The sequence below is a fragment of the Sus scrofa genome, chromosome 9, assembly GCF_054392235.1.
Source record: "Sus scrofa isolate SSC_HxYL_T2T_F1_AM1 chromosome 9, Sscrofa_HxYL_maternal_Yorkshire_Landrace_v2.0, whole genome shotgun sequence".
NCBI lineage: Eukaryota > Metazoa > Chordata > Mammalia > Artiodactyla > Suidae > Sus > Sus scrofa.
In genome coordinates, this window is record NC_139391.1 from 88,540,599 (window position 1) to 88,552,650 (window position 12,052).

Sequence of the window (12,052 nt, forward strand, 5' to 3'; positions counted from 1 at the left end):
AATCTCCAAAATATACAAACAGTTCATGAAGCTCAATAAGAAAAACAAACAATGCCATCAAAAAATGGGCAGAATATTTAAATAGACATCTCTCCAAAGAATAGAGACAAAAGGCTAAAAACACAGGGAAAATGCTCTACATTGCTAATTATTAGAGAAATGCAAAGTAAAACCAAAATGAGATATTACCTCACATCAATAACAATGGCCAACATCAAAAAGCCTGCAAATAATAAATGCTGGCAAGAATATGGAGAAAAGGGAACTTTCCACTATACTTATTTGGGAATGTAAATTGGTACAACTAGTATGGAGAACAGTATGGACGTTCCTTAAAAAACTAAATATAAAGCCCTCATCTGATCCAGCAATCCCATTCCTGAGCATCTATCTATAGAAAACCATAATTCAAAAAGATACATGCACCCCAATGGTCACTGCAGTACTATTTACAATAATCAAGACATGAAAAAAACCTAAATATCCTTGGACAGAGAAAAGTCCAAAACGAAGATGAAGTACATATATAAAAAGAAGTATTACTTAGCCAGAAAAAAGAATGAAATAATGCCATTTTTAGCAACATGGATGGATCTAAAGATTATGATATTAAGTGAAGCAAGTCAGACAGAGAAAGACAAATGTCGTATGATATCACTTATATGTGGAATGTAAAAATATGATACAGGAATTCTCTTTTGGCTCAGTGAGTTAAGGATCCATCATTGTCATCACAGCAGCTTAGGTTGCTGCTATGGCACAGGTTCCATTCCTGGCCCAGGAAATTTATGTGCTGTGGGCATGCCCCAAAACTATGATACAAATGAACTTATTTACAAAACAGAAACACACATATTTTAAAAACTAACTTATGGTTACCATAGGTGAAAGGCAGAGAGGGAGGATAAATTAAGAGTTTGGGATTAACAAGTGCACACTACTATATATAAAACAGATAATCAACAAGGACCTACTATATAGCACAAGAAATTCTATTCAGTATTCTGGCATAACCTATAGGAAAAAGCATCTGAAAAAGAATGGATACATGTGTATCTGAATCACTTTGCAAACATTGCAAATCACCTATACTCTAATATAAAATAAAAATTAAATAGAAAAAAAAAAACACTGAACATTCAGATAAGTTTGGTCATTTTATGATTTTTCTACAGAAAAGTTCAACATCCCACTCAGTTACATGGAAGGGAATCAACTTGGTAAATACCAAGCTAAGCTTTCGCTAATGGAAAACAGAAAAAGATGGAATAATTCTCGTTTGTTGGCAAAAGTCATTGAGATAATGAAAATGTAAGAACGGCATCTGCTATTTTCCAGCAAGTGAAACTTTCGGACCAGAATCTGTAAGGTAGTATTCAGGTTTATGTAAAAAAGAATAAGTAAAAAAAGTCAAAAGGAAAATTTAAAAAATTCTAAGGAGGCAAGTTTAGTAACCAATGACTTTAATTGCTTATTAATATGTATAGTTAACATAACTGCATCTATTTCCCAATCCCCAATCACTTGCTGTTTCCATCTAGAGATCTATATGATTTCAAGGGAACTGATTTCTATCCTCTGGTGAAAGTGATCAGTCCAGTGGCAGGCATGTGACATATGAAGAGCCAATAAAACTGCCTATCAGAACTTCCTTTCTCTTTCTCTCTGGACAGTGTGGGTTTGTAGATATAAATCCTGAAAATATTTACCACTATAACCTAACTCAGTCTAAGGACAAAGTTAACATGTGAAGGAGAGTAAAACCAAAACCAAAAACAAAAACAAAAACAAAAGGGAACATGAAATTAGTACCTGACAATTTATTTATCTTTGGATCGAACCTAGTCTGAAGCTCTGGTAACAGCACAGACATTACATCTGAGTTTCTGAGCACGCATGTGTTGCAGGTGTCCACGTCTGATTTTAGAGGCCATCTTACTTGCCATTTACCAGAAATAGGATTCTGTAGGAATAGCCTTGAAGGTGAAATTAGACTCTCTAAGAAGAGTCAGAGAGGTAAGGTGAACACACTGTGAGAGAAAGCTTGAGGGCTCAGTGCAAGTGATAAGATCATGAACAATAACTGCTAATATTTATCAAAAATTTGGTATTTACTAGTCACTGGTTTCTAAGTCATCCACTGTTTTTTTTTACCTAGCAATGAACATCCACAAATGGTACTATTAGTATCAACAGATGATTCCCATTAAACTCTAATCTCTTTTGAAACAACCTGTTTTTATTCATACTGAATCCCCTCTATAAAGGTTTTAGAACACATTTTAATATTCCTGTGCTTGAAAGGTGCTATACATGTCTCCTTCCTTTGAATCTGAGTAAGCTTTTGACCACTTCAATCAAGAAAAGTACAGGGGGAGTTCCCACTGTGGCTCAGTAGTAATGAAACAGACTAGTGTCCATGAGGACGCAGGTTTGATCCCTAGCCTTCCTCAGTGGTTGGGGATCCAGCGTTGCATGATCTGTGGCAGATCTCCAACCTGTGGTGTAGGGTGGAGACATGGCTCATCTCTGGCATTGTTGTGGCTGTGGTGCAGGCCGGCAGCTGTGGCTTCAACTGGAATCCAAGTCTGGGAACATCCATATGCCATGAGTGCAGTCCTAAAAAGATAAAAAAAAAAAAAAAAAGAAAAAGAAAAAGAAAAGTACAGGGAATGTGAAGCTCTGACTTCCAAAGCTAAGTCAAGAAAATGCTACAGAGCTTTTACCTGTTTTCCTGCAATACTAACCTTTGGAGGCCTGAGCTGCCAAGTCAGAAGTCCAGGCATCCTAGGCTACCACACTCTGAAAAAACTCAGGAGGAGCCATTTTTAAGTACCTGTAATAATTAATTTTATGTGACAATTAGGCCACAGGGTGTTCAAATTAAACAATACTTCTGGGGTTGTTTGTGTGTTTCTGGATGAGATGAGCGTTTGAATTGATGGACTCAATAGATCACCCTTCCCAGTATGGGGAGGCATCATCCTAAGTGTTAAGGGACTAACAAGAACAAACGGCAAAAGGAGGAGGAATCCGCCCCTTTTCCCTGCCTCACTGACTGAACCAGGACATCTCATCTCATCTTCTCTGGCCCTCCAACAGGATTAACACCATCTGCTCCCCTGGTTCTCAGACCTTCGGGAATTACACCACTGCTTTCCTGGGTCTCCAGCTTGCAGAAGGTAGATTCTGGGATTTCTTAGTCACCACAGTCATGTGACTGATATCATATGCATGTACATATATTATATATATATATACACACACACACATATCTATATGAGTGCTATATACTATATGTATACATATGAAGGATATGTATACCAGGTCTGTTTCTATGGAGAACACTGATTAGTAAGTGCAACAGATAAGTTCTCAACCAACAACTAGCATCAGCCAAAAGAAATGAGAGTTACCATGCCTCCAGATAACTCCATCTATTGGTATCAAATCATTTCCAACCACAGAATCTTCCCAGTTGAAGGCCCAGGCATGATAAAGCAAAGAAAAGCCATCCATGCTTCATTCCACCTGAACTACTGACCCACAGAACTATACATATAATCAAATCACTGTTTTAACATTGCTAAACTCTCAAGTAGTTTGTACTCAGTAACAGTAAACAGAAGAGATTCTGATTGTGGAAGTGAATGGCTGTCAAAACAAAACCAGAAAACATGTGACATTTGCTTTGGAATTAAAGGGTGGGAAGAATCTGGAAGAGACAGGAAGACAATGACAAGTCTTAGGACACTGTTAGTAGGGCTTGAACAATGTAGTAACAACATTATTGGGAAGGGGAAGAAATCGAATTGTTACTACATGGTGGCAAAAAAATTTATTATGAAGTAATACAATAGTAAAGGGAATGTCCTGGCAATTAGCATATTTTTGGTTCCTTATACATGTTTGCCATATAAAAATCTTAAAAAATACAATGAAGTTACAGCATGTCTTATTTTCTTGCTAAAAGTGGAGGTGGGACGGAGAGAATTTTAAAAATTTAAATTAAAAGTTCCCAATAAATTAAGATTTTGTACTACTTTCTAAATCTCCTCAGACATTTACCCATTAAGAACATATTTTCTTCAGATTTTAAAGCTAGTACATAGGATTAGGGGTGGCTTAAATAAGATTCCCTACTTTGTAAAAACAATAGTCATGTAGAAATACAGAGTAGAAAACACAAACTTAAAAATGCTGCATATTTGAGATTATCTTTCTTTTCTAAAAAAATGTAAGTAAGGAAATCTTTTTTTAAAGTAAATTAGCCACTCAAGGTTAAGTGTTTAGAGTTTTAATTATATTCAGTCAGAAAATAATGCTGAACATACCCATATAAGAACATGTATTCCAAAAGGAAAAGCATTAGTAATTAACACTTAGGTGGAGCAAGAAGCAAGAGAGAGCACCTAAATCAGTTCCAATTAGCCATGCCAGGGGGATTACGTTCCAGGTAAAATCACCTTATAATGAGGTGATTAACCTCTTTGGAAACAGTTCGAGACAGATGTACTTTACACTTAATATGTCCTGTAAAGAAGCAGTATGACAAAGGTCCTCAAGCTTCTGTGTCAGTGGTAACTTCCACCAAGAATCAACAAATTTTACTGCTGAAGAATCAAAAACACTTTTATTATACCATTGATGGAGTAAATCCTAAAGCACCTGGATACTACAAATTAGTTATTTATTTAAACTTCTTATCAAATTAACTAACTTATATGGCACTAACTTTATACTAAAGAATACAAAAGCTGAACTCTAACCAATTCCAAATGCTAGCCTATAGATAGATAAACTATGAAAATCAAAGGAAAAAAAATCTGTTATTATCATTGGTCAGTATTACAAGGTCCTTCCCCAAAGTCAGCAGCCCATTGTCTAATTACATTAGTGGATCCTCTCAGCCCCCAGAGCATACCTGGCTCTTCATGCAGTTAGAGACTAAACCAGAAAAACAGAAAGTGAGCATAACAAAGAAAACAGGAGCTTCAGAGTTTTCAACACAAAAACATTTGATAAATTGGGGATAGAGATCCTAGAAATAGTAGCTTTAACTGATGGCTAAACTTATCTTTAGTTTTTCCCTCAAAATTGATGATATACTATGGACTACCTGAAATTACATATGATGTACATATTTATATATAATATATCCATATATATATTTGTTTTCAGCTTATAAAAAGCAAGGAATAATGTAGTGCTTTAACTTGATAACTATTTCCTGTAAGTTTCCATTTAGACACCAAATCTATACTAACGAGCAGAAATTGTTAAACTGCCTTCTTAGTGTTTAGCACTCTTCTCTTTAAGAAGATATTCAATATTTTGGATTATTCAGTTGTGCTTTTTGTGGACATGTCTAAATTAACTACTGTCACTTCACAAATCCTTATTTCTTTATTTTGTATCCTAGAAAGTATGTGCATGTGTTTGCATGTTTGTGTGTGTATAAAATTTTTGCATAAAACACTTGAAAATTCATGTAAAGCAAAAACATGAATCCTTTGAATAGAAATGCAAAATCAAGGAGGAAATATTTAGAATATTTGCTTGGAGATGGTATTAATAAAATGTATCTTGCAAAGGAAAACTAGAAATAAATGTTTTGTTTTCAGCTATATCAGACAATAAATAAGCAACCCTGATTTCAACATATATCCTTGAGAGCTCATGAGTCACCTTAACTTGGGAGCTCAAGAAATATTTCCCCCTCTGTACTGGTAATGGAGACTCTTTCTCCTATATTCTCTGCAGAACATATAATCATCTAAGATTTCTACATAACCTCAAATTCATTTCCCTCATTTGTCTTACAGAATCAAAAGACTGAGTGTTTAGGTGGATGCCCATTACATAAAAAGAACTCCTTATTAAGTGTCTACAGAGTAAATAATCAACCAGCTCAATAGCAGATAGGAATATTTCATCTTAAACTTCAGGACCTTCATTCATCCTTTTGTTACTCCACTGCAACGTCAAAAATAAAGAAAAAAAGAGAGCAGGATAAGAAATCTGGAAAGAATGAAGAAAAGAGCGAGAGGCAAAGACGGAAGGAAGTTGTTGAACCTCTTCCTTATTTATCCTCCAGTTCTCACTCTATTCCAAAGAGTTATCTTACAAACTTGATTCTGAATAACCTGGATATAAAAGCGAGTGATTTTCTTTAATGATACAAGGAAATAATGACGAAAGATTCAGGTGACTCACCCCCTGCCCCAATCACTGCGTACACAGATCTAATTTACTTAACCGTACTATTCATATTTCTTTTTTTTCTTTCTTTCTTTTTTTTTTTTTTTTTTTTTTTTTTTTGTCTGTTTGCTATTTCTTTGGGCCACTCCCGAGGCATATGGAGGTTCCCAGGCTAGGGGTCGAATCAGAGCTGTAGCCGCTGGCCTAAACCAGAACCACAGCAATGCGGGATCCGAGCCGCGTCTGCAACCTACACCACAGCTCACGGCAACGCCAGATCCTTAACCCACTGAGCAAGGCCAGGGACCAAACCCGCAACCTCATGGTGCCTAGTCGGATTCGTTAACCACTACGCCACGACGGGAACTCTGTATACTGTTCATATTTCTATCTGCTCAGATCATACAAATATTTAAATGAGTTTCAACACAGAAATGAACCTAAATGAATATAAAAGTACGGTTATTAGTAACTTTTTTCTTTTTTGTCTTTTTAGGGCTGCATCTTCAGCATTTGGAAGTTCCCAGGCTAGGGGTTGAATTGGAGCTGTAGCTGCTAGCCTATACCACAACTCACCGCAACATCAGATCCTTAACCCACTAAGTGAGGCCAGGGATCAAAACCACATCCTCATTGATACTAACTGGGTTGATAACCCTCTGGGAACTTCCTATTAGTAAATTAATTTAAAGGTTTTATATTGGAATACATTGTAGAAAGAATACATACAATTATGAAAAATTTACATAAATAAGAAAATCTGAAACTCAGAAAATACATGTAGTATATATGTACATAAATAAATAAATCTACGCATCATTAATATGTGTATGTACACACATAAATTTATATATTATCTATCTATTTATCTACACACTATATGACTTAGATGACGATAATGGTTTAGTCATCTGGAAAAACTGATTTGATAATGTTTAGACAAAAAATTCAGGAAATACTATTTAAAGGATATAACTGAGTAGTCATTCTAAGTGATAATGAACAATGAGTATGTTTCTTCTTTAAAAGCAGACCAAAGTTGGTTAGGTACACAGAAAATAAAAACATAAAAAAAAAAAATGTTTTAGGTCATAGAATTCTCATAAGTCTGTCCAAAAGGTCCTTGTGTAATGCTAACCTTCCTAAGGAATATAGATTTTTTTTCTTTTAGGGCCACACCCATGGCTTATGGAAGTTCCAGGGGTAGGGGTCGAATTGGAGCTGCAGCTGCCAGCCTATGCCACAGTCACAGCAACACCAGATCTGAGCTGTGTTTGCAACTTACGCTGCAATTTGCAGCAACACTGGACCCTTAACCCACTGAGTGGGGCCAGGGATCGAACCCGCATCTTCATGGATACTAGTTGGGTTCTTAACCCACTGAGTCACAATGGGAACTCCTAATATAAATTTTATTCAAAAATACTAAAAGTGACAAAGATTAAATTTTTAATGTAAGTACTGTCATTTCCCTAGCTGGTACCTAAAAGGTGGTACCATTTATACGTGTTTACATTAAAACATTAAAAGTTTACATTAAAACATAATTTACATTTTTCCACAGAAAAAAAATGCTTCACTGTACAATAATGAAGTTGTCCTGACCAATGGATACAAAAGTGAGATCATATGCCCTAAACACAATGTCATGCAGAATTTGAACAATGCTTTTAAAGGTTTGAACATTTATTTTATTGAATAAAATAAACACTCAGAGAAACAATTTCTAAGTGGCCTTTAAATCGTAAAAATATCAGGTTATGATATAGCATTTTCCATCACTACTGAAATATCATTTTCAACTTCATATTTTATTCTAGAATTTCGGTTGAAATTTTCTGTCTAGCTATCAATTGACATATGTTTGTTTCAGACTTCTTGTCTGTCTGCTCTGTCCTACAATACCAATGTAGAAAGTAAAAAAAAAAAAAAGATTCATAGGTTTTATTTCTCTATTAAATTGGAAATTATAATTTTTCACATATAAAGGACTGCAGAATAATTTTCAAGTTAAGAAATATAAACAAAGTTTAAAATAAGTAATGCACAGGTATAAAACTGGCTCTTCAACATCACTATATTTTATACCTGTTTTGATTAATAAAACATATTTGTGTCAGTTATCTCTTTGGATTGTTATACTTTATGCCAAACTGAATTTTATAGTTTTTAGCTTAATATCACATGATATGCAACTTGCAAAATTACACACATACAGAAAAAGTGAGACAAATCTTTAAAGTCTTTTTAAGTTCAACACCATCACCAGATAAATAGTGATAACTGACAGATAATAATGTATTACTAACTTAAGTTGATAGTAAAAGTGCTACAACAAATCTATAAGTAAGTTTGTTATTCATTAGCATGGTATTCATAATGCTCAAAGATTTATATTGAAAAATTTCTGTTTAACACTGCTGTCTGAACGTTTTGAATATTAAATACATGAAGAGTGGAAAAAAGTAAAAGGCATTATTAGCATCTAAAAGAATAGTTCTTCAAAATGAAGACTCATTTTAGGCATACTTCAACTATTTCTGTATTACCATTTTGGTACTATAAAAAGCATAAACTATAAAAGTTGCAGGGTATTTTGAAAACAAATATACACTCAATATTAAATAATGAATAAATTTACCAAATACCTATCTAGAGTTCGTTATGTTCCATGCACTGTGTAGATACTAATGTCCCAGAGAGAAAGAGTCTCATTACATACAGTTAGAAAAAAAATCAATAATCATTCCACAGAATGAGTGAGATCTTAAAGGTATATGCAAATTTTCTAAATTCATGTATACTATTAACTTCGAGTAATTTATAGAGCATAAATTCTTTTCAAATTTAAGTTTCATTCATAGAGTAATACCACATTAACAGTCTTTAATACCACCGTTTCAGTTTTGTTTCTTCTCGTCACACATTTGGAAGGCAAGGCCCTCTGTCATGAATCATACCCAGATTCTGAGGGAAACTGCCTTATTTTAAATTTACATAACAATTTTGGTTTTCTATTTGTAGATACCTTCATAAAAAAACAGAAAGTTTGACGGAAATTAGGCACACACCTCTTGAACAGGAGGATAAGAAAATGATCTTTGTCTCTCTTAGGGAAATAGAGAACAAATACTTTTAAATAATTAATGCGACTTAATGAAATAGTATCTTTTTTTTTTTTTTCTTTTTAGGGCCACACCTGCCCTAAACACAGAAATTCCCAGGCTAGGGGTCGAATTATGAGCTGTATCCTCTGGCCTACACCACAGCCACAGCAATATGGGATCCAAGCTGGTCTGTGACCTACACCACGGCTCATGGGAATGCCAGATCCTTAACCCACCGAGCAAGGCCAGGGGTTGAAGCCACATCCTCATGGATACTAGTTGGGTTCATTACTGCTGAGCCACAATGAGAACTCCGAAATAGTACCCTTGTAGAGTACTGCCAGCCTTCAGGGTTTGCTAGCAAATGTATTAAGTGCTGTGTGTTAAGAATCTGAATTGGCTCTTTTAAAAAAGCTAAGACTACAATATTAAGAAATCTTTGTAAACTCCCAATACTTTTTCTATAGTTAGTTAAATTTTGAAGAGTTACCTATAAGCCCCTGTCAATGCTGCACAGTTTTACACAGGAAATTTATTCTGTATTTTATCCAAAATCATTATAAGTTCATAATTATATTATTAATAGATGCATATTTTAGTGTATTTACATATAATTGTTAATACCATTTTTAAAAAGCAAGAACTTAAAATGTTTTTTCTAAATAAAACCCAGAAAGGTGTAATATATTTGAATTATAAGTATAAATATGACTGTAAATAATCGTCAAGTTATGTAAATATTCTAAACACCAATATTATGTAGGAAATGGTTTTAAATAGCATAAATATTTTCAGAATTTTTTCAGACTAAAAAGACATTTAATTAAATTCATTTTGACTATAGACTACCTTAAAGTTTAGAAAGTTGAACAGCATATATTTCCTTCTAACAGTTAACTTAGATTTACAGAGAAATTTGGAAAAGAATATGATATAAACCTCTCAACTAGCACTCCCTTAAGTACCACCGGAAAAATCATTATCATTCCCAGTTCTTTCAATTTCTGTCATAAGAAGCATAGAGAGAACTATATATTTTGGTAATTAATTTCCTTAAGATAATGTTAGAAACATCATGTTCTTTAAAATATAAATGAATTTCAAGGTGAGCATGCTAGGAGATTATATTAATGGCATATGATTTATTGTGACAAAAGATCTGATCTGAAACACCATTATTAGGAGTACTTAAAAAAGCCCATTTGCAAATTCTTGAAAATATGAAAGTGCTATAGCTGAATCTGTCTCAATCATGAAATGTGGAAATCTGTTCTTGTAAGTATGAGATTACTTGTGCACAATATCTAGCAGGTCTTTTTCATAGAAAGTTATCATAAAATGTTCATATTCTGAATATGTTGCATTATAGTTTAGAGAATTGTCTAAATGCTTGTAACTCTAAGTGAAGACAATCTGCAAAAGCGTGGACTGAAATACATATGGATAATTAACTGGGTAATATCTATAATTTTAGGGCTGTTACTTTAAAAAATAGTTGGCAATAACACACTGAGCATCCACTGATAGATACTGCATTCTCTGAACTCACAACAGAAACATGTGACCTATGTCAATACAGAAAGTCTTTTCCATGTTGTTACTGTTCCAAATGAAATATTCCCTTTAAACTATAATAGCAAGATTTATCTGTGACTGAAATGTAAAAATAAGTTTCAATAAGAAGTACTCATATCTTATAAACACACTGGAGTTTACAAGCATAGTGAAGTAAATGGCATCTAACCACATATTGGGCAATGAGGAATGTCCTAAATTGGTACTGCAATCGATAACAAAAACCTAAATAGACATATATGAATAAGAGAAGTCTTTACTATTAAAAAGAATTAAAATTATTCTGGAGAACAGAATTCATTAGCCTCTCACATTTGAGGGATCATCATAAAGATCAGCATTCTTACATATAGTCTGTCAATTTGAGTGTAACCTAAACATACTGACGCACCACTCTAAAACTTAAAGTTTTTATTTCTCACTCCCCACTCCCCAATCTCTCTGTTCCACTGGTTTTCTCCCCTCCCACCCTTTCCCCTCTCTCTCCCACCTCCTCTGTGCTCAATAAGTTTGGGACAAAACTTTCCCCCCGTTAAACACTTCCCCCTGTGTATTTCCTAATGCCTTTAATGAGCTTTTAAATTGTAGAACTCCTGAAAGGGTACACGGGATGCAACATTTTTCAAATAACATCTTTTTTTTCTGCTTGAAACTTATTTTAACCTAAAACATGTAAAGAGATTAACATAATGAAAAATCAGTTATTACCTCACTAATTGTTAAACTATTTAATACAATTATTCTTGTATAAAGAGTACACTAAAATCTATAGTTAAGAAAAATCTAAAACGGTTTTTAACAGCATTTATTTACTATGAAACTACATGGAAGAAAATTATGTCAATCTACTACTGCATGACAAAACTGAAATAAATGTAAGAATTTGTAGAAGCAATTATAAGTGTTCTGTAACATTATGGCACAATGGTCCATCCAGCCAAATTCAAAGACTACTGGCCTTTCGCTTTGAACATTAATATAAAAATCACTTAAATATCTGTATATAAATGCTGATTATGATTTCATAACTTTGTGAAATGAATAGAGTAAAAATGAGTTCAAATGAAGCAAAAGATGATTCACTTTTTCTGCCTCATTTTTCCTGGAGAGTGGGGTGAAGACAGCCATATTTCCCTCTAGAAATGGGGAAGATAATATAGTCAAAGCTT

At 34.0% G+C, this 12,052-nt stretch overlaps 1 protein-coding gene across 12 annotated transcripts in view; it reads right to left on the reverse strand.

The window, feature by feature from the left end:
* The window catches only part of DGKB (diacylglycerol kinase beta), a 657,175-nt gene that overhangs the window by 302,353 nt on the left and 342,770 nt on the right, over positions 1-12,052 (reverse strand). The window lies entirely within an intron of this gene.